The 24,131-nt window shown below is 52.2% G+C and overlaps 1 pseudogene; it reads left to right on the top strand.

The window, feature by feature from the left end:
• Window positions 1-13,099: 13,099 nt before the first annotated feature.
• Window positions 13,100-24,131, top strand: part of LOC118477083 (uncharacterized) — a 49,169-nt pseudogene continuing 38,137 nt past the window's right edge.

The raw sequence follows: 24,131 nt of genomic DNA, 5'->3' as shown, positions 1-24,131 counted from the left end.
CCTGGGGTTTTCACGAATAAGATTCACAAGATGGGGGTCAATAACTGTAAATGACCTAAGCATGAGTCGGACGACGTCATGATCCATCCATCTTGTGCTCCCTGAGCTTCGAATTTTGTTGACCAGGGTCTTGAGCCTGTTGTAGGTCTGTGTTGGCTCCTCTCCCCTGATCATCACGAACCTCCCCAGCTCGCCTTCCACCAGTTCCATCTTGGTGATCATGGTGGCGTCATCACCATCGTGAGATATTTTGAGGGTGTCCCAAACCTGTTTGGCGTTGTCCAAGCCGCTGACCTTGTTATATTCATCCCTGCATAGAGATGCTAGCAACACAGTAGTGGCTTGGGCATTTTTTTATGAATTTGCTCATTTATGAGAACGGGATTGTTAGTACTATCAAAATGCAGTCTGTTTTCAACAATTTCCTAGATACTAGGATGGAGGGAAAATAAATGACTACACATTTTATGACTCCAGAAAGAATAGTCTTCTCCATCAAAGTGTGGGGGTTTCCCAAGTGGAATTGATAGCAAATGAGCATTTGAATTATAAGGGATGCGAGAATAATCAAAGGAGTAGTTTTGATTAACCGTCTTTCTTTTGGACGAGTCATCGTCGTCGTCATCCCTTGGTGAAGAAGAGGAGGCGTCACTGTCATAGTATATGATCTTCTTGATGCGCCTCTTTTTCTTCCCGTCCCTCTTCTAGTGACTCGAGCCTGAGTTAGTGGGCTTGTCGTCTTTGGGCTCGTTGAAGAGAGACTCCTCCTTGTCGTTGACCACCATCCCCTTACCCTTAGGATCCATCTTTTCGTGCAGTTAGTCCCTTAGATGAAGAATACGACTCTGATACCAATTGAGAGCACCTAGAGGGGGGTGAATAGGTGATCCTGTGAAATCAAACACTAAATAGCCACAAACTTGATTATAAAAGTGTTAGTGCGAGTTAACCAAGTTGCTATGAAGCGAGCTCTTGCGAACAAAACAATCACAAAGAAAAGCAGCATAAGAGACACGGTATTTTATCCCGTGGTTTGGCCAAGTATAACACTTGCCTACTTCCACGTTGTGGCGTCCCGATGGACAAGGGTTGCTCTCAACCCCTTTCAAGTGATCCAATGATCAACTTGAATACCACGGTCTTTTTGTTTAGTGTTCTTCTCCCGTTTGCGAGGAATCTCCATAAGTTGGAGCCTCTCGCCCTTACAATATAGATCACAAAGAAGCACAATAGTAAGAGAGGGAAAGCAACACACACAAGACTCGAATCGCAGCAAACACACGCACACAAGTGAAGAAGTGAGCACACAAACACGACACAGGGAGTTTACAACTCAAACGATGCTCAAATCTCAAGAACGATGATCCGATTGCGTGATTGCAGAGTCTAGGCATCTTAGGATGTTTCTTGCAAGCTTGGAGTCCTGCTCCATGCGCCTATGGGTCCCTTTTGTAGCCCCAAGGCAGCTAGGAGCCGTTGGAGATCAACTTGGAAGGCAATTCTTGCCTTCTGTCGAGTGGCGCACCGGACAGTCCGGTGCACCACTGGACAGGTCCTGTAGTAGTCTGGTGCTCGATCTCCTTCCTTATCTAGTGCATCCGACCGTTGGGCCGGTGGTCCCGTTGGCGCACTGGACACAGTCCGGTGCACACCGGACAGTCCGGTGTGCCCAACCGACCGTTGACTAGGGCCACATGTCGCCCATTGATTTCTCTGCCGACCGTTGGCTCGAGCGGCTCTGACTCACCGGACAGTCCGGTGAATTATATCTGCGGTGCTCTCTCCTTTTCCCGAGAGCGACGAGTTCGTCGTTGAAGACTCACCGGACAGTCCGGTGATTTTTAGCCACGTCGCCCCACCGATTCCCGAGAGCGGCCAGTTCGTCGCCGGGCCAGCCTGGGGCACCGAACATTGCCCAGTGCACCACCGGACAGTCTGGTGCACCACAGACTGTGCTGGTTTGGCTGACTTAGCCAACTCTTCTCCAATTCAAATCATTTCTTCTCGGCAATGTTTCCTGTCACCTCAATGCATATGTTAGTACTCAAAACAATATACTAAGGCCGGATACATACCTTTTTCTTCGATTTGCACTTCTCATCCATTTAGCACAAGAGAACTAAATCAGTATGTGTTGGGCATCTAATCACCAAAACACTTATAGAAATGGCCCAAGGGCACATTTCCCTTTCAAGTAGAGAACTCATGCTTGATGCCATCCTCCTCAAGAAATCCTTTGATTTGAGAGTTCTTGAACTCCGTCCCATTATCGCTTCTAATCTTTTTGATCCTCAATCCGAACTCATTTTGAGGTTGTCTCAAGAATCCTTTTAAAGTGTCTTGGGTTTGTGATTTTTCCTGCAAAAAGAACACCCAAGTGAAGCGAGAATAATCATCCACAATAACTAGACAGTACTTACTCCCGTCGATGCTTATGTAAGCGATCGGGGCGAATAGATCCATGTGGAGCAACTCGAGTGGCATGTCCATCGTCATTATGTTTTGTGTGGATGATGGACTCCAACTTGCTTCCCTGCTTGGCATGCACTACAAATCATGTTTTTCTCAAAATAAGCATTTGTTAGTCCTAAAATGTGCTCTCCCTTTAGAAGATTGTGAAGATTCTTCATCCCAACATGGGCAAGTCGGTGATGCCAGAGCCAACCCATATTAGTCTTAGCAATTAAACAAGTGTCCAGTTCAACTTTGCTATCATTAAAATCAACTAAATATAGCTGACCATCTAACACTCCTTTAAATGCTATTGAATCATCACTTCTTCTAAAGACAATAACACCTATATGAGTAAATAGACAGTTGTAGCCCATTTTGCATAATTGAGAAACATAAAGCAAATTGTAATCTAATGGATCTACAAGAAAAACATCGGAAATAGAATGGTCAGGGGATATGGCAATTTTACCCAAACCTTTGACCAAACCTTGATTTCCATCCCCGAATGTGATAGCTCGTTGGGGATCTTCATTTTTCTCATAGGAGAACAATATTTTCTCCCCAGTCATGTGGTTTATGCACACGCTATCGATTACCTAACTTGAACCACCGGATACATAAACCTACAAAACAAGTTTAGGCCTTGTTCTTAGGTACCCAAACAGTCTTGTGTCCTTTGACGTTAGAAACAAGCACCTTGGGTACCCAAACATAAGTCTTGGAGCTCTTGTGTTTGCCCCAACATATTTGGCAACTACTTTGCCTGATTTGTTAGTCAAAACATATGAAGCATCAAAAGTCTGAAAAGAAACATTATGTTCATTTGATGCAGCAGGAATTTTCTTTCTAGGCATTTTAACATGGATGGTATGCCTAGAGCTATAAGCCTCATTTTTATACATAAATGCATGGTGGGAAACATTATGAGGTTTCTTAGCATGAATTTTCCTAATCTTGTGCTCAGGATAGTTCGCAGGATATAGAATGTAACCCTCACTATCCTGAACCATGGGAGCCTTGCCCTTTACAAAGTTAGACAATTTTTTAGGGGCATTAAGCTTGACATTGCTCCCCTGTTGGAAACCAATGTCATCCTTAATGCCAGGGCGTCTCCCATTATAGAGCATGCTACGAGAAAATTTAAATTTTTCATTTTTGAGCTCATGCTCGGCAATTTTAGCAGTTAATTTAGTTATGTGATCATTTTGTTGTTTAATCATGGCAAGTTGATCATCAATAGCTTCAACATTAACATCTCTACATCTAGTACAAATAGTAACATGCTCAACAGTAGATGTAGAAGGTTTGCAAATATTCAATTCTTCTATCTTAGAATTTAATCTAGCATTCTCATCTCTAAGACAGATAATAGAATCATTGCAAGCATTCAAATTTTCAAACTTAGAAACTAAACTAGCATTCTCACTTCTAAGTCTAGAAATTGAATCATTACACATGCTTAGCTTTTTAGATAAATTTTCATTCTTCTCTACTTCTAGAGCATAAGCATTTTTCAATTTAACAAATTTCTTGTTCTCTTTAATAAGGAAGTCCTCTTGGCTTTCCAAGAGATCATCCTTTTTGCTAATAGCTTCTATTAATTCATTTAATTTTTTCTTTTGGTCCATGCTAAGGTTGGCAAAGAGAGACATTAAATCATCTTCATTATCACTAGAGCTACCCTCATCACTAGATGTTGTATATTTGGGGTGGCTCTAGAGTGTACCTTCTTCTTTTTGTCGTCCTTAGCCATGAGACACGTGTGGCCGACGTTAGGGAAGAGAAGACCTTTGTTGACGGCGATGTTGGCGGCGTCCTCGTCGGAGGAGGAGTTGGTGGAGCTCTCATCGGAGTCCCATTCCCGACACATGTGCACATCGCCGCCCTTCTTCTTGTAGTACCTCTTTTTCTCCTTATTCTTTCCCTTCTTGTCTTCGTCACTGTCACTGTCACTATCACTAGAAATTGAACATTTAGCAATAAAGTGACCGGACTTACCACACCAGTAGCACACCCTCTTGGAGAGGGACTTGTAATCTTTCCCCTTCTTTGTTTGAGGATTTGGCGGAAGCTCTTGATGATGAGTGCCATCTCCTCGTTGTCGAGCTTGGAGGCATTAATTGGAAGCCTACTTGGTGTAGACTCCTTCTTCTCTTCCGTCGCTTTGAATGCTACGTGTTGCACCTCGGGTGTTGAGGTGGCGCTTGCTCCAAGTTGACAATGTGTTTGGAGTCTTTGATCATAAGTTCAAAGCTCACAAACTTGCCAATCACCTCCTCGGGGGACATCTGTTTGTATCAAGGATCTCCACGTATTAATTGAACTTGAGTAGGATTACGAAATACGAGAGATATTAGAATAACCTTGACCATTTCATGGTCATCCCATTTAGTGCTCCCGAGGTTGCGCACTTGGTTCACAATGGTCTTGAGCCCGTTGTACATTGCTTGCAGCTCTTCTCCTTTGTTGAGGACGAATCGACCGAGCTCGCCCTCGATCTATTCCCGCTTGGTGATCTTTGTCACCTCGTCCCCTTCGTGCGCGGTTTTGAGGACGTCCCAAATTTCTTTGGCGTTCTTCAACCCTTGCACCTTGTTATACTCCTCTCGACACAAGGAGGCGAGGAGTATAGACGTGGCTTGAGAGTTGAAGTGCCAAATTTGGGCGGCCTCATCCGAGTTGTAGTCCTTGTCCCCCACCTTTGGTGCCTGCACTCCAAACTCAACAATATCCCAAATACTTTCATGGAGTGAGGTTAGATGGTGCCTCATTTTATCACTCCACATACAATAATCTTCACCATCAAAATATGGTGGCTTGCCTAGGGGTACGGAAAGTAATGGAGCGCGCTTTGAAATACGGGGATAGTGTAGGGGCATCTTACTATACTTCTTGCGCTCATGGCGCTTAGAAGTAGTGGATGACTCGGAGCCGGAGGTGGAGGGTGACGAAGAGTCGGTCTCGTAGTAGACCACTTTCTTCATCATCTTCTTCTTCTTGTCACCTCTCCGATGTGACTTGATGGAGGAAGAGGATTCCTCCTTGTACTTGTTGCCGAACTCTTTTGATAGAGTCCTCCCCGAGCCCGTGGCCTTCTCGCCGGTCACGATCTCCCTCTTGGCATGATCTCCAGACACCACTTCGAGTTGGTTAGATTCTTAATGAAGCACTGGCTCTGATACCAATTGAAAGTCGCCTAGAGGGGGTGAATAGGCGAAACCTAAAATTTATAAACTTAAACACGCACTAAGATCGGGGGTTAGCGTTAGAATTAAATTCAAGTCCGAAAGAGAGGGAAAACAAATCAAACAAGAATCAAGGCGAGTGAACACGATGATTTGTTTTACCGAGGTTCGGTTCCAAAGAACCTAGTCCTTGTTGAGGAGGTCACAAAGATCAGGTCTATTTCAACCATTTCTCTCCCTCAAACGGTCACTTAGACCTAGTGAGCCTTCTCCTTAATCAATTGGGTCACTAAGACCCCGCAAGGACCACCACACACGTAGGTGTCTCTTGCTTTGATTACAAGTCACTTGAGAACAAGAATGAGAAAGGAAAAAAGGCCAATCCAAGCGACAAGAGCAATAAAAGAACACAAAACACCCTCTCTCAAGTCCCTAATGGATTCAATCTATTTGATGTGTCTTGGAGTGGAGTATTTTTCTCTTGTATAGAATGAGATGTTTGGAATGCTTGGATGGTTATGAATGAGGTGGTTGGGGGTATTTATAGCCCCCAACCACTTCCATAGCCGTTGGTGAAGGCTGCTAGCGATGGGCGCACCGGACAGTCCGGTGCGCCACCGGACAGGCACTGTTCCTTGTCTGGTGCGCCGTCACGTCACCCAACTGTTAGGGTTCTGAGCAGTTGACCGTTGGAGACGCTTGTCTTCATGCGGCACCGGACAGTCTGGTGCCACACCGGACAGTCCGGTGCCCTCTGACTTCGCTGCTCTGACTTCTGTGCGACACTGTGCTGCACTGTTCATCCTGTTAGTCGACCGTTGGTGCGTAGAGTCGTTGCTCCGCTGGCTCACTAGACAGTCCGGTGGCACACCAGACAGTCCAGTGAATTATAGTGGAGCGCGTCTCCAAATTCCCGAGAGTGGCTGGTTCACATCTGTACGGTCTTGGTGCACCGGACATTGTCCAGTGGCACACCGGATAGTTCGGTGCGCCATTCTCCAGCACACTCAAGTCCTTTTTCTCCGATAAAATTGTGTCCCTAACTTGATTCTTTTATTGGTTTGTGTTGAACCTTATGCACCTGTGATAGATGAATTCTAGACAAACTAGTTAGTCCATATGTTTGTGTTGATCATCAACCACAAAAATTAATTATAGGAAACGGTTAACTCGATTTCCCTTTCAGCCCAGCCCATCGCTGCACCATTCCAGCCGCCCACTGTCGGGGACCATAATTAGGGGTACCCCCAAGACTCCTAATCTCAGCTGGTAACCCCCATCAGCACAAAGCTGCAAAGGCCTAATGGGGTGCGATTAAGCCAAGGTTCGGTCCACTCAAGGGGCACGATCTCGCCTCGCCCGAGCCCAGCCTCGGGCAAGGGCAGCCGACCCCGGAGGATTCACGTCTCGCCCGAGGGCCCCCTCAAGCAACGGACACACCTTCGGCTCGCCTGCGGTCCAGTCTTCGCCAAGAAGCAACCTTGGCCCGATCGCCACACCGACCGACCGTATCGCAGGAGCATTTAATGCAAAGGTGGCCTGACACCTTTATCCTGACGCGCGCCCTTCAGTCAACAGAGCCAAAGTGACCGCAGTCACTTCGCCGCTCCACTGACCGGCCTGACAAAAGGATAGTGCCGCCTGCGCCGCTCCGACTGTTGTGCCACTCGACAGAGTGAGGCTGACAGCAGCCAAGTCCGGCCTCGAGCGCCATAGGAAGCTCCGCCTCGCCCGACCCAGGGCTCGGACTCGGGCTTAGCCCCGGAAGACGACGAACTCCGCCTCGCCCGACCCAGGGCTCGGACTCGGGCTCAGCCCCGGAAGACGACGAACTCCGCCTCGCCCGACCCAGGGCTCGTACTCGGGCTCAGCCCCGGAAGACGACGAACTCCACCTCGCCCGACCCAGGGCTCGGACTCGACCTCGACCTCGGAAGACAGACTCAACCTCGACCTCGGAGGAGCCTCCGCCTCGCCCTGCCCAGGGCTCGGACCGACCACGTCACAGGAGGGGCCATCATTACCCTACCCCTAGCTAACTCTGGCTACGGGGAACAAGACCGGCGTCCCATCTGGCTCGCCCCGGTAAAACAAACAATGATGGCGCCCCGCATGCTCCATGACGACGGCGGCTCTCAGCCCCCTTACGGAAGCAAGGAGACGTCAGCAAGGACTCGACAACCCCGACAGCTGTCCTTCCACAAGGCTCCAGCGCTCCTCCGACGGCCACGACATCACACGAACAGGGTGCCAAAACCTCTCCGGCTGCCACGACGGCATGTAATTAGGGCGCTAGCACTTCTCTGCTAGACACGTTAGCACACTGCTACACCTCCCATTGTACACCTGGACCCTCTCCTTATGCCTATAAAAGGAAGGTCCAGGGCCCTCTTATAGAGGGTTGGCCGCGCGGGAAAGGACGGACGGCGCTCGCGTAAGCCCCTCGCTCCCTCCCGTGTGGACGCTTGTAACCCCCTACTGCAAGCGCACCCGACCTGGGCGCGGGACAAACACAAAGGCCGCGGGTTTCCCCTTTTACGCCTGTCTCCCTCCGGCTTCTTCCCCCCTTCGCGCTCCGTCTCGCACCGACCCATCTGGGCTGGGGCACGCGGCGACAATTTACTCGTCGGTCCAGGGACCCCCCGGGGTCGAAACGCCGACAGTTGGCGCGCCAGGTAGGGGCCTGCTGCGTGTTGACGAACAGCTTCCCGTCAAGCTCCAGATGGGCAGTCTCCAGCAACCTTTCCAGCCCGGGACGGTGCTCCGTTTCGGGAGTCTTGAGTTCATGTCCCTCGATGGCAGCTACGACATGATACTCCTTCCCCCGCCGCGCGACAGCGACAATGGCGGCCGACAACCCGCCCGCCGGCGGCGGAATCGACGACGTCTTCCCCACGTGGCGGAAGAACAACATTCGGGCTTGTCCCGTCCCCTCCCCCGCCGACGGAGGAGGAGGCAGGGCAACCAAGGCCAAGCAGGAGGCGGCACCTCGTCGGCTGTCGAGCGAGTCGACGACGCCGACGCCCCAACGGGGGACACGTCGGGCATCGACCTCGCGTCTGAGACGAAGGCGAGCGTCGTTTCCTCGCAACACGCCAACTCCAAGCGGACGGACGACGCCAGCACGCTCGCGAAAGACTTGCTGGGCATCACCCTCGTACCTGAGACGACGGTGCAGTCTACCCCTGACGTGACTTCGTCACCGCCCGTCGACCAAGAGGTACCGACCGATTCCCATCTCGTGCCTTTTGGATTCAGCCTCGACCCACCAAGCGACTTCGCTTCGGTGGACGCTTTCATAGAGGCAAGTCAAAACCCTCCGGGGTATCGTATGTGGTCACCCTAGGACCAGCTGATAGTCGTCTCGACCTACGGGCCCTCGGGCTCCGAGGAAGATGACGAGCCCGACTTTAGTTGGGATTTCTCCGGACTTGGTAACCCCAGTGCCATGCGGGACTTTATGACCGCATGCGACTACTGCCTCTCCGATTGTTCCGACGGTAGCCGCAGCTTCGGCGACGAGGACTGCGGCCCAAGTCGTGAATGTTTCCACGTCGATCTAGGGGGTCCCGGCGAAGGCAACCATCTTGGTACGCCGGAAAACGGTGATCCCCCTAGGCCTGTGCCTCGCGTTGACATCCTTCGGGAGCTAGCTGTGGTCCCCGTACTGGCGGGGGGTCATGACCCACAGCTCGAGAAAATCCGCGAGATGCAGGCCAGGCTCGACGAGGGAGCAGGAACGCTTGAGCCGTTCCGCCGGGACATCGGGCAGGAATGGGCAGGCCAACCGCCGGCCGGAGAAGCACGTCATCTACCCCAGGGCATCCAGCACCGCATCGCAGACGATGTCAGGGCAAGGCCACCACCGGCTTCCAGTGGGGTTAGCCAGAACCTGGCTGCAGCGGCAATACTTCTTCGCGCGATGCCGGAGCCATCAACCACCGAGGGGCGGCGTATCCAGGGAGAGCTCAAGAATCTCCTGGAGGATGTCGCGGTCCGACGGGCCGAAAGCTCTGCCTCCCAAAGGCAGGGGTATCCCTCGGAGCATCATGTCGCGACTTCCTGATTCATGCGGGAAGCCTCGGTCCACACCGGGCGCACGCGCAACACAGCGCCTGCGGCCCCGGGTTGCCTCGGCAACGAGCACCATCACCGCAACCGTCGAGCCCACCTTGACGAGAAGGTGCGCCGAGGCTACCACCCTAGGCGTGGGGGACGCTACGACAGCGGGGAGGATCGGAGTCCCTGTGGCAGAACCTTCAAGTTATTGGGCCCACATGCACCTGTCTTTGTCCCAAAGACCTCAGACGACCATGCATGTGCACCAGATAACTCAACAGGATCTGTCCGATTGCCCCAAGGACATCGGATAAACCACTTTCAACCAGAACCGCGAGATTAAGTAATACAAATCACACACACCAATAATTTTGTAGCGGAAATACTATACCAAATTTTACAAGTTACAAAAATTTTATATTATTTTATCGGAGTGGTTACAAAAGTATAAGTTTGAAATATATGCTAGCTTAAGTGACCATCCTCAATAAGAAGTATAAGGGAGTTACTTAGACTTATAAGAAGGCCGAGCCCACCGGCACTTAACACCATCAACAGCATCACAAAGTTAGGACCTGAAAAACAACAGGGAATAAAACCCTGGGTATGGAATTACTCAGCAAGTCTTACCCGACTAAGGAAAAGACTCTCAAGGGTATGCTGGATAAATAGGAATCAAGGAGAGGCTTTAACAAGAATCAACTTAGATACTTTTGCAGAAATAGCTTACTAAAGTGAATCCTTACTTTCAATGTTTTAACGCCAGATTAAATATTAATAGACTCTGTTTGCATCTGGTCTAATTTCACCATCTCATCAATACAACATCATTTTTATTCATGAGGTTCACATCCTGACTTAGGTTGTAGGGAAGTGACCAAGTCTTCATAACCGCGAAGGTACGGTGATCCGAATCGATTATACTCAGCTGAGGATCTCCAATCACACGACATATGTAGCACTTAACCCTTGCATATGTCAACCCGCCACCGGGGTTCTTAAGACCAGATCAGGTTCACGCGAACCGAGAGCACATATACACCACCGTCCAGCCTCTTGCCACGGAGGGTACACGCTACTCTCGCCACCGCTCCACGCCCATTCCGTGTTATCTTATTCTGGCCTTAGTCTGCCCGAGGCAAGGCTTACCCATGACGAGGCATGTGACCAGTTAAAGGGTCCTCGATCAGCACGCCTACATACGCATTCAATCCTTAATCAACCTAGGTAGAACATCACCTGTTCTTAACCCAAGTCTCGATTTAAGTACTTCCATCCTTAGGATTGTTTCTGTTCCTTAGGATGAAAAGAGCATCACAGGGAACTTTGCAGTAATATCCCACCATTGCTCCAAATGAAAATATTCTTGCAGGTAGAAGCCATCCTTTCTCGAGCTAGGCTAAGGACAACCTCTATCCACAAGATCTAAGCAGGGCTAAGCATTTTTGTAAATCATATTTTGATACTTCACAGAAGTATCTATAAAGGTATGGATATCAACGCAGGCAATGCATCAAAGGGTTTTAAGCAACTCCTATAAACCTAATGAACATTTCACTAGACTTAAAGTGTGCGAAAATTATTTAAAAACACAAGGAAGGGGTTGCATGCACCGGGGCTTGCCTGAGTAACACTAGGTTAGTGTTGTTAGACGACGTCCACTTGGCGATCATCCTTGTCCTAGCACTGGATCGGGTAGGTTCGTCCATCAGCATTATCCTGCGGATTTGCCCGCGCTTGGGGTCGACTTGGCTTGTCTTCCGCATCGCGCGATTATTTAACGTACCTGAATGAAATGCATTATGCACATGAATGCATATCGACAAGAATATCACACACCTAAATAGTGCTACGTGATAGCGAAACACCTAGCGGCGAGGCGTTGCACTATTTTATCCGAAATCACCAGTTATTGACGTACTACTGAGCGCAATAATTTCGCTTCTCTAGATTAACCGAATCTAACGCAAACATCACTAAACAACAAACAATACATTAATATAATTAGCCTAAACACAACTTATCAGATAATTAATTAGAACACTAAACCTATCCTACTCATCACCTACACATCTCATATGTATATATATGTATAAACCAATACACTATATATGATGAAGCATTTTAATAAACAATTAATACAACCACAACGTACGGTTACTACCGTCCGGAGAACTGACGCAACTAATATGACTAATTAATCTAAGCCTTGAACTAATAATAAAAACTAGCGAATCCAGTGTACTATTACTAGTCGATACAAAATTCATGAGAACGACGATGATTTCGGTTCGGACTATCCATCAAACATTAAGCATGCGATGAACAATGTCCTTCCCGTCATCGCCCAACAGCTAGAATTCCACTTCTATCATCGACCCCATAACATCACACAACCTAACGACATAATAACGGATCGAGCCATAATTACCAAGCGCACACCTCGCATTACTGGTATTTCTAACTTAATCGTATACATATACAAAGCGTCTTTATTTACGATCATAAAACCAAGAGTAAAAATAGTGAATCAGCTCACCACATCACAACTCGATTTGGTAGTTGCCTGAACGACAATGGCCTTCAGCTTGACGACGATATCGAATAGAGAAAGGTGAGCGTGAGGATTTCACAGCGAGGAGCGATATCTTGGATTCTTGGTCCGACATTTAATCGAACACATCGGAAGCGAGGCACAGTAGGAATGACAGTGAGGCTTGACGGCGAACAACGTGACGACGAACGATGACGAACGACCAGGTCGACGACGTGATTGGGGATTAAAGCCGAGCGAGCCGAGAGAACGCACTGGTGAGCAAGAAACAGGACGCGATAACATGTGGCTTGACCCGGCAAACAGCGACGCAGAGAGCAAAGCGAGGTCGCGGCCGGACGAACAGCAACGCGACGGCGCGGCAAGCTGAGGCAGCGACGCAGCTCGGCGCACAGAGGAGCTTCGAGCTAAGCGCGCACAGAAAAACTGGACGCGAACTGCAGCAGGGACCGAGCAATAGAGCGGAGCTTGCAGCTGCGCGCAGGAAGCAGAACGCGCGCAGGAAACATGGCTAGGACGCGGCTTCCAGGGGCAAGCAGAGAAGACGGGACGCGATCCGAGCTCCGTGACGCACAGGAAGATGAAGAAAAAGCGGCTCGGCTGGGAGATTGGAGACCGACTGGGCAGGGAGGACGCGTGCAGGCTATACCGCGGCTGGGAGCTTGAGGGTGCGGCATCAGGGCGAGCTCGGCCAGGGACTGGGCGCCGAGCGCAAGGGCTAAGGGACGCGCGCAGAACGCGAGCAGGGAGAAGGCAACGGCCATGGCGACGAGCTCCAAGCAGAGGGAGGCCGATGGTCTGGTCGAGCAGGGAGGAAGCTGGAGCAGGGGCATCCCGGCGAGCTCACCATGGGAGCCGCTCGGCCATGGGCGCAGCAAGCCAGGGATGAGCAGCCGGCGCGCATAAAAAGAAGTCAGGGGCGGTTCGGCGGTGGAAGGATAAGATTCAAGAAAAATCAGAGCATCCACGACGTGAGATATTTCAAAGAGAAGAGACGCATAGGAGAAGGCTTCCGGGAGCTAAGCGGCGTGGGCCAACATGAGGGAGCAGTGAAGGATGAAGACATACGGCTCCTGGAGTGTCAGGGAAGAATCGAGCAGGAAAATGTGTGGGCGTTTATATGGATGGAGCATGAGACGAGAGTGCTTAGAAGCCGCATAAAATCATGTGATGGAATTTTCCATGGATTGCTCGGGCTCAAGATAAACAAAGAAAAGAAACACCTGCATATTGATGAGGAGTAGGAGACGTGAGAGAATTTACCAGAAAATTGAATAAAGGAGATAAGGTAGATGACGTTGAAGATAAATGAGAATCAGGGGCGGTGGCTCATGAGATATTTTCTTTTTTTAATTTCTTTAAAAAAAATTTATAGATATTCCAGATTTTTAGCGCTGTGCACATGCCGACACGCTACACGAATACACGTTTCATTCTCCGGATTTGGCGAATCAAATTATTCAACAATAGTTTATATTCGAAGATTTGAATTCGGGCGAGAAACGACAACCCGAATTGAACTGATTTCAACTTCAATATTGTAGTCAGCTTTGATTTACTTAGAAGTCAGACAAAAATTTATCTGGTAAGGAATAGATTAAATTACCAAGGTTCGAATTTTTGCCTGATGTTACAGATCAAGCTAAACGATATTGGAGTTGACTAGGAAACGGCTCAGTTTATAATTCTACGCCTGGTTTTCTTGGGTTCCCCGTGTAGTTTGATTTAATTTTGTATTAACACTTTTATCGCCGAGTTCAAATTAATCTGTTCGGGGTAAAATCATCCGAGTGGGTCGGGCTTCCGAATTCGTATTCGCGCGAGCGATGAATTTTAAATAATCACCGAACGCACCGATTTTCGGAACAACTATGTTCCGAACAGCACAAAAATTTAGGAAGAACCCGAACAGATAAAAATAAAAACGACGTCGCACTCGCGACAGACGAAACAGATGCGATATTAAAATCGCGATAGGCGAAGATGATTAAAATTTAGCATCTGTTTCATCCACTGATATTTCGTGCTTAAATCCATACTCGTTGTCGAGCAGAATATAAACACCAGGGGTGTTACACTCCCTCGCCCGAACCACCCGGTCCGCAGGCTTTCAGCCGGGCCATACGACGGGCGCCGTTCCCGACCCGGTTCCGAACCCCGACTACTATCACAAAGTACTCGGGGGAGACGAGACCGGAACTGTGGCTCGCGGACTACCGGCTGGCCTGCCACCTGGGTGGAACGGACGATGACAACCTCATCATCCGCAACCTCCCCCAGTTCCTCTCCGACACCGCTCGAGCCTGGCTGGAGCACCTGCCTCCGGGGCAGATCTCCAACTGGGACGACCTGGTCCAAGCCTTCGCCAGCAACTTCCAGGGCACGTACGTGCGCCCTGGGAACTCCTGGGATCTCCGAAGCTGCCGCCAGCAGTCGGGGGAGTCTCTCCGGGACTACATCCGGCGATTCTCGAAGCAGCGCACCGAGCTGCCCAACGTCACCGACTCGGATGTCATCGGCGCGTTCCTCGCCGGCACCACCTGCCGCGACCTGGTGAGCAAGCTGGGTCGCAAGACCCCCACCAGGGCGAGCGAGCTGATGGACATCACCACCAAGTTCGCCTCTGGTCAGGAGGCGGTTGAGGCCGTCTTCCGGAAGGACAAGCAGCCCCAGGGCCGCCCACCGGAAGATGTCCCCGAGGCGTCAACTCAGCGCGGCACCAAGAAGGGCAAGAAGAAGTCACAAGCGAAACGCGACACCGCCGAAGCGGACCTTGTCGCCGCTGCTGAGTACAAGAACCCTCGAAAACCTCCTGGAGGTGCCAATCTCTTCGACAAGATGCTCAAGGAGCCATGCCCCTATCATCAGGGGCCCGTCAAGCACACCCTTGAGGAGTGCGCCATGCTTCGGCGCCACTTTCACAGGACCGGGCCACCTGCGGAGGGTGGCAGGGCCCGCGACGACGATAAGAAGGAAGATCACAAGACAGGAGAGTTCCCCGAGGTCCACGACTGCTTCATGATCTACGGTGGGCAAGTGGCGAACGCCTCGGCTCGGCACCGCAAACAAGAGCGTCGGGAGGTCTGCTCGGTAAAGGTGGCGGCGCCAGTCTACCTAGACTGGTCCGACAAGCCCATCACCTTCGATCAGGGCGACCACCCCGACCGCGTGACGAGCCCGGGGAAATACCCGCTCATTGTCGACCCCGTCATCGGCAACGTCAGGCTCACCAAGGTCCTCATGGATGGAGGCAGCAGCCTAAACATCATCTACGTCGAGACCCTCGGGCTCCTGCGGATCGATCTGTCCTCGGTCCGGGTAGGCGCTGCGCCTTTTCACGGGATCATCCCCGGGAAACGTGTCCAGCCCCTCTGCTTTGGGACACCCTCCAACTTCCGAAGGGAAACCCTCACGTTCGAGGTGGTCGGGTTCTGAGGAACCTACCATGCGGTGTTGGGGAGGCCATGCTACGCCAAGTTCATGGTCGTCCCCAACTACACCTACCTCAAGCTCAAGATGTCGGGCCCCAACGGGGTCATCACCGTCGGCCCCACGTACCGACACGCGTACGAATGCGATGTGGAGTGCGTGGAGTACGCCGAGGCCCTCGCCGAATCCGAGGCCCTCATCGTCGACCTGGAGAGCCTCTCCAAAGACGTGCCAGACGTGAAGCGCCATGCCGGCAACTTCGAGCCAGCAGAGACAGTTAAGTCCGTCCCTCTCGACCCCAGCAACGACGCCTCCAAGCAGATCTGGATCGGCTCCAAGCTCGATCCCGAATTGGAAGCAGTGCTCGTCGACTTTCTCCGCGCAAACGCCGACGTTTTCGCGTGGAGTCCCTCGGACATGCCCGGCATACCGAGGGATGTCGCCGAGCACTCGCTGGATATCCGAGCTGGAGCCCGACCCGTGAAGCAGCCTCTGCGCCGATTCGACGAAGAAAAGCGCAGATCCATAGGCGAGGAGATCCATAAGCTAATGGCGGCAGGGTTCATCAAAGAGGTATTCCATCCCGAATGGCTTGCCAACCATGTGCTTGTGAGAAAGAAAGGAGGGAAATGGCGGATGTGTGTAGACTACACTGGTCTAAACAAAGCATGTCCGAAAGTTCCCTACCCTCTGCCTCGCATCGATCAAATCGTGGACTCCACTGCTGGGTGTGAAACCCTGTCTTTCCTCGATGCCTACTCAGGGTATCACCAAATCAGGATCAAAGAGTCCGACCAGCTCGCGACTTCTTTCATCACACCCTTCGGCATGTACTGCTATGTTACCATGCCGTTCGGTTTGAGGAATGCGGGTGCGACATACCAAAGGTGCATGAACCACGTGTTCGGCGAACACATTGGTCAAACGGTCGAGGCCTACGTCGATGACATCGTAGTCAAGACGAGGAAAGCCTCTGACCTCCTTTCTGACCTTGAAACGACATTCCGGTGTCTCAAGGCGAAAGGCGTAAAGCTTAATCCCGAGAAGTGTGTCTTCGGGGTCCCCCGAGGCATGCTCTTGGGGTTCATCGTCTCTGAGCGGGGCATCGAGGCCAACCCGGAGAAAATCGCAGCCATCACCAGCATGGGGCCCATCAAGGACTTGAAAGGCATACAGAGGGTCACGGGATGCCTTGCGGCTCTGAGCCGTTTCATCTCGCGCCTCGGCGAAAGAGGCCTGCCTCTGTACCGCCTCTTAAGAAAGGCCGAGTGCTTCACTTGGACCCCTGAGGCCGAGGAAGCCCTCGGGAACCTGAAGGCGCTCCTCACGAACGCGCCCATCTTGGTGCCCCCAGCTGCTGGAGAAGCCCTCTTGATCTATGTCGCCGCTACCACTCAGGTGGTTAGCGCCGCGATCGTGGTTGAGAGACGAGAAGAGGGGCATGCATTGCCCGTCCAGAGGCCAGTCTACTTCATCAGTGAGGTACTGTCCGAGACCAAGATCTGCTACCCACAAATTCAGAAGCTGCTGTACGCGGTGATCCTGACGCGGTGGAAGTTGCGACACTACTTCAAGTCTCATCCGGTGACTGTGGTGTCATCCTTCCCCCTGGGGGAGATCATACAGTGCCGAGAGGCCTCGGGTAGAATTGCAAAGTGGGCAGTGGAAATCATGGGCGAGACGATCTCGTTCGCCCCTCGGAAGGCCATCAAGTCCCAGGTCTTGGCGGACTTTGTGGCTGAATGGGTTGACACCCAGCTCCCAACAGCTCCGATCCAACCGGAACTCTGGACCATGTTTTTCGACGGGTCGCTGATGAAGACAGGGGCAGGCGCGGGCCTGCTCTTCATCTCACCCCTCGGGAAGCACCTACGCTACGTGTTACGCCTCCACTTCCTGGCGTCCAACAATGTGGCTGAGTACGAGGCTCTGGTCAACGGGTTGCACATCGCCATCGAGCTAGGGGTCTGACGCCTCGACGCTCGCGGTGACTCGCAGCTCGTCATCGACCAAGTCATGAAGAACTCCCACTGCCGTGACTCGAAGATGGAAGCCTACTGCGATGAGGTTCGGCGCCTGGAAGACAAATTCTACGGGCTCGAGCTCAACCACATAGCCCGACGCTACAACGAGACTGCGGACGAGCTGGCTAAGATAGCCTCGGGGCGGACAACGGTTCCCCCGGACGTCTTCTCCCGAGACCTGCATCAACCCTCCGTCAAGACCGACGACGCGCCCGAACCCGAGAAAGCCTCGGCTCAGCCCAAGGCACCCTCGACCCAGCCCGAGGCACCCTCGGCCCAGCCCGAGGCACCCTCGGCCCCCAAGGGTGAGGCACTGCGCGTCGAGGAGGAGCGGAGCGGGGTCACGCCTAATCCAAACTGGCAGACCCCGTACCTGCAATATCTCCACCGAGGAGAGCTACCCCTCGACCGAGCCGAAGCTCGGCGGTTGGTGTGGCGCGCCAAGTCGTTCGTCTTGCTGGGGGACGGGAAGGAGCTCTACCACCGCAGCCCCTCAGGCATCCTCCAGCGGTGCATATCCATCGCCGAAGGCCAGGAGCTCTTACAAGAAATACACTCGGTGGCTTGCGGTCATCACGCAGCGCCTTGAGCCCTTGTTGGAAACGCTTTCCGACAAGGTTTCTACTGGCCGACCGCGGTGGCCGACGCCACTAGAATTGTCCGCACCTGCGAAGGGTGTCAGTTCTATGCGAGGCAGACACACTTGCCCGCTCAGGCTCTGCAGACCATACCCATCACCTGGCCGTTTGCTGTGTGGGGTCTGGACCTCGTCGGCCCCTTGCAGAAGGCACCCGGGGGCTACACGCACCTGCTGGTCGCCATCGACAAATTCTCCAAGTGGATCGAGGTCCGACCCCTGAACAACATCAGGTCCGAATAGGCGGTGGCGTTCTTCACCAACATCATCCATCGCTTTGGGGTCCCAAACTCCATCATCACCGAAAATGGCACCCAGTTCACCGGCAAAAAGTTCCTGGACTTCTGCGAGGATCATCACATCCAGGTGGACTGGGCCGCCGTGGCTCACCCCATGACGAATTGGCAAGTAGAGCGTGCCAACGACATGATCCTGCAAGGACTCAAGCCGCAAATCTACAACGACCTCAACAAGTTCGGCAAACGATGGATGAAGGAGCTCCCCTTTGTGGTCTGGAGTCTGAGGACAACGCCGAGCCGAGCCGAGCCACGGGCTTCACACCGTTCTTTCTAGTCTATGGGGCCGAGGCCATCTTGCCCACAGACTTAGAATACGGTTCCCCAAGGACGAGGGCCTACGACGACCAAAGCAATCGAGCTAATCGAGAAGACTCACTGGACCAGCTGGAAGAGGCTCGAGACATGGCCTTACTACACTCGGCGCGGTACCAGCAGTCCCTGCGACGCTACCACGCCCGAGGGGTTCGGTCTCGAGACCTCCAGGTGGGCGACCTGGTGCTTCGGCTGCGACAAGACGCCCGAGGGCGGCACAAGCTCACGCCTCCCTGGGAAGGGCCGTTCGTCGTCGCCAAGGTTCTGAAGCTCAGAACGTACAAGCTGGCCAACAGTCAAGGCGAGGTCTACAGCAACGCTTGGAACATCCGATAGCTACGTCGCTTCTACCCTTAAGATGCTTTCAAGTCGTTCATACACCTCGCTCACACACAAAGTCTAGTCATCAAGGAAGGGTCAGCCTTGCCTCGGCAAAGCCCGACCCTCCCTCGGGGGCTAAAAGGGGGAACCCCCTCTGCGTCAAAATTTTCCTCGGAAAAAGATCTTTTCTGCCAAAACGTCTTTCGTGCTTTTCGACTACTTCGAAAGCGGATCCTGAAAACGACGGAGTACACGTAAGCAGCCAAGGCTGACCGAGCCGAGGGACTCCTACGCCTCCGGGATACAGATACCTCACTCATCACCTTCTGCGATAAGTAACTCACACTCGGATAAGTGATTCCGCGGACCGAACAAGTCTTCACGCTCGAAAACTCTTCTGTCGAAACGATTTTTTGGGCCTTCTCGACTATATCGATAGCAGAACCCTACGGACGAGTAAGAGTACACGTAAACAGCAAGGCCGACCGAGCCGAGGGACTCCTACGCCTCCGGGATACGGATACCTCACTCATCACCTTCCGTGAAAAGTAACTCTCGCTCGGACAAACAATTCTGTTACCGACAGATAAGTCCAGATACTCGAAACAAGAGGAAAAGAAACGCAGCTTTACAACACGACGACAGTGTGTTTGGGCCTCGGCGGTCGCGGAAAACATACGCACACTACAAGACAAACCGATCCTGCAGGCTCGGACCTTGCAGTTGAAGGGAGCAGCGGCACCCTCGGCGTCAACTAAGCCTTCGGCGAAGTCCGACCTAACCTCGGACGGCAACGCGATCGAAGGATCTTCGCTCCGAAGGACGACATCAGCACCACACCCGGGCCATCGCCGCCAGGGTCTTCTCCAGGAGTCCGGGCCGAGCAGACGGCTCGGCCGGCCACCCCAAAGCCTCAGCCAGCTGTCCCCCGAGGACACCAGCCCGGCTCGTGGCCTCGGCAACTCGACTCCGGCGCTGGTCCCGCTAGTGGATAGCCCGGCCAGGCTCCGGCCGACGAAGTCTCCTTTTCGAGCCAACTCTGCCTCTGTCCACGCTGACACCGCTACCTCCGGCTTCGGCTCATCGAAGAGCGGCCGAGGGTTCCTTCAACTAAGCAAGAGAAGCCTCGGGCAGCAAGGCCGACCAAGCCGAGGGACTACTACGCCTCCGGGATACGGATACCTCACTCGTCACCTTCGCACGAGGCAACTCACGCTTGGTGAAGCGGTTCAGAATTTCAGATAGCCGACAGGCGAGTCTTAGTGCTCGAAATGAGGAAAAAACACGGCTCCATGCCGAAAATACATACATGTTCAGGCTCCGGCAGCCATAATGAACAGACACCGGCACTCAAGGTGCCATTACAAACGAAACTCTGGTTCCGTCCCCGTGGGTATGAACAACCTCCACATCGGGGAGCCTGCGGGGCGACAAGCTCCGGGCGACTCGCCAGCGACCTCTGTAGCAGTAGCCATGGTCCCAGGACGGACGCAGCCACCGGAAGGCTCTCGTTCGCGTCCCCGCTCAAGGGACGCGAACCAGACATTAAAGCCAAAGAGCCGGAGGTCGGTCCGTAGGCGGCGCTGACGGCCTCGACGGTGGGGAAGCTTCCTCCAGCTGCCACCACGTCAGCACCGACGGCGGCGTCCGCCTCTCGACCAACGCCCCACCGGCGAGCGCGGGCCGCTCCAAAGCGCACCGGCAGGTCCTCGCTCCCGTCCTCGCCACGAAAGCAAGGAGGAGGACGGAATGTTGCATCCTAGCTGGGCAGCAACAGTTCGCCTTCCCCGGCATGGCTGGAGGACGCCTCCCCCGCAGAGCTGGAGGATGGTTTCCACCACCAGAAGCTGGAAGAGGAGGTGGCCAGCCGACCCGTGCGGGAGGTAGAGCCCCGGCTCGCCTCGCTCTCCACCCCAGCCAGGATGATGAAGATCCTTGAAGCTGAGGGCGGGACCAAGATCGCAGCCTGGCTTGCTTCTCCCCACCCAGGAGCTGGTGGTCACCGTCTTGGGTGACCACCAACGAGGGGATGCGGCCGGGCTGCCTGATGAAAATCCTTGAAGCCGAACGATGGCTGAAAGGTACCAACTTCCGCGAAGTTGCGTTCCTCCAACGACAAGGCGGAAGAACTGCGAGTGTTCCCCATCCGGGGGCTCGGAAGGTGGAAAGACGCGATGCATGGAGGGAGCGCGAAGACATGGTTGCCTTTCAAGGGGGTCACCCTCCTTTTAAAGGCAACTCTCCCCACTTGCGTCCTCAGCCATCGCGGGCTGAGTCTTCTCCAACACGCTCCAAGGTCCTCCCCCTACGACACGGGGGCTGGGTCCCACGCGTCATGCAAGCCGGCCCAGGGCAGAAGAAGCCAAACCGCCGTGCGTGATGCGCGCAACTGCCCAGCGGTTACAAGCATTCCTCCACTTTCTCCCAGACCAGCGGGTGAAAGGGCGGACAGCCATGCAGGCGGCATGCAACCGTGCCAAGTGGGCGCACCCCTTCGACTCCAACACACCTAGCATGGAGGCCCAGGCCCACACGTCATGCAACCGGAGCACCGGTTGCTACGTGCGAGCAAAAGCACCGCCCATCGCGCCACTACTGTGCCTCCTCGACTGCGGAACCAGTACCGCGACTCGAGGCAACCCTGCGTATGACCCAACAGTGCCATCCAGGCACATCGATCACGGGTCAGTCAGCCGCGGGAGGAGGCGCGATGGTCGATTCGGCCATAAATGGGCCGACAGTAATGGCGGTGGCAAGCAGGCGGAAGCAGCGGTCACGTCGTCAGCCAAGCCCACGTCCCATCCAGGGACAGCAAGGGAACCCTCTCTCACGGCGTGAAGATGGCGCGCCCGTGTTCCGTTCCTCGAACGGCTCGCACGCGCGCAACGGCTGCCCCGTGAACCACTCGTCCCATCGCATTAACTCTGCGGCAGGACAGGCGGCACCTTTGGCAGGAGAAGCGGGCGACGCTTCGCCTTCGCCATAATGACCGCGTCAAAAAAGGTGCGCCACGTCATTCGATTTCGACAAAAATGGGGGTTGTGTGGCCATTGATCATCGACCAGAGGCTCGTAAACCTCACCACACATATGTTTCCTTGCCATAGATCACATTCTTTGATTTCTGGTGGAGACCATTTCTTGGTCAAAAAATCTGAATGTGTTAGCCTTTGGTGTCATTGTAAATGGTCGTTCATGGCTATTTTCGACAAAAATGGGGGTTGTGTGCCATTGATCATCGACCAGAGGCTCATACACCTCACTCCACATATGTTTCCTTGCCATAGATCACATTCTTGGATTTCTGGTGGAGACCATTTCTTGGTCAAACATCCGTAGGTGTCAGCCTTCGGTATTATTGAAAATGGTCGTTCATGGCTATTTTGGTAAAAATGGGGGTTGTATGGCCATTTATCATTGACCAGAGGCTCGTACACCTCACCCCACATATGTTTCTTGCCATAGATCACATTCTTGGATTTCTGGTGGAGACCAGTTCTTGGTCAAAAAATCCGTAGGTGTTTGCCTTCAGTATTATTGAAAATGGTCGTTCATGCTATTTTCAACAAAAATAAGTGTTGGGTGGCCTTTGATCGTCAACCAGAGGCTCGTACACCTCTCCCCACATATGTTTCCTTGCCATCGATCACATTCTTGGATTTCTGGTGGAGACCATTTCTTAGTGAAAAATCCGTTGGTGTTAGCCTTTAGTATTATTGAAAATGGTTGTTCATGCTATTTTTGACCAAAATGGGGCTTGTGTGGCCATTTATCATTGACCAAAGGCTCGTACACCTCACCCCACATATGTTTCCTTGCCATAGATTACATTCTTGTATTTTGGTGGAGACCATTTCTTGGTCGAAAATCCGTAGGCGTTAGCCTTCGGTATTATTGAAAATGGTCGTTCATGGCTATTTTCGACAAAAATGGGAGTTGTGTGGCCATTGATCATCGACCAAAGGCTCATAAACTTCACCCCACATATGTTTCCTTGCCATAGACCACATTCTTGGATTTCTGGTGGAGACCATTTGTTTGTCAAAAATCCGTAGGTGTTAGCCTTCGGTATTATTGAAAATGGTCGTTCATGGCTATTTTCGACAAAAATGGGGGTTGTGTGGCCATTGATCATCGACCAGAGGCTCATAAACCTCACTACACATATGTTTCCTTGCCATAGATCACATTCTTGGATTTATGGTGGAGACCATTTCTTGGTCAAAAATTCCGTAGGTGTTAGCCTTCAGTGTCATTGAAAATGGTCGTTCATGGCTATTTTCGACAAAAATTAGGGTTGTGTGGCCATTGATCGTTGACCAGAGGCTCATACACCTCACCCCACATATGTTTCCTTGCCGTAGATCACATTCTTGGATTTCTGGTGGAGACCATTTCTTGGTCAAAAATCCGTAGGTGTTAGCCTTCGGTATTATTGAAAATGGTCGTTCATGGCTATTTTCGACAAAAATGGATTTGTGTGGCCATTGATCATCGACTAGAGGCTCATACACCTCACCCCACATATGTTTCCTTGCCATAGATCACATTCTTGGATTTATGGTGGAGACCATTTCTTGGTCAAAAATCCGTTGGTGTTAGCCTTCGGTATTATTGAAAATGGTCGTTCATGGCTATTTTCGACAAAAATGGGGGTTGTGTGGCCATTGATTATCGACCAAAGGCTCATAAACTTCACCTCACATATGTTTCCTTGCCATAGACCACATTCTTGGATTTCTGGTGGAGTGAACATATGTTTAAGTTCTAATTAAACATATGTTTCCATTCAATATGCATTTTAACCAAGGCTACTCAATGAATAACCCTAGTGAGCCGAGTTCTTGATAACTTATGGG

Source organism: Zea mays, chromosome 4, assembly GCF_902167145.1.
Source record: "Zea mays cultivar B73 chromosome 4, Zm-B73-REFERENCE-NAM-5.0, whole genome shotgun sequence".
Classification (NCBI taxonomy): domain Eukaryota; kingdom Viridiplantae; phylum Streptophyta; class Magnoliopsida; order Poales; family Poaceae; genus Zea; species Zea mays.
The sequence above is the reverse complement of the archived record's forward strand: the minus strand, read 5'-3'. Positions and strand labels throughout refer to the sequence as shown.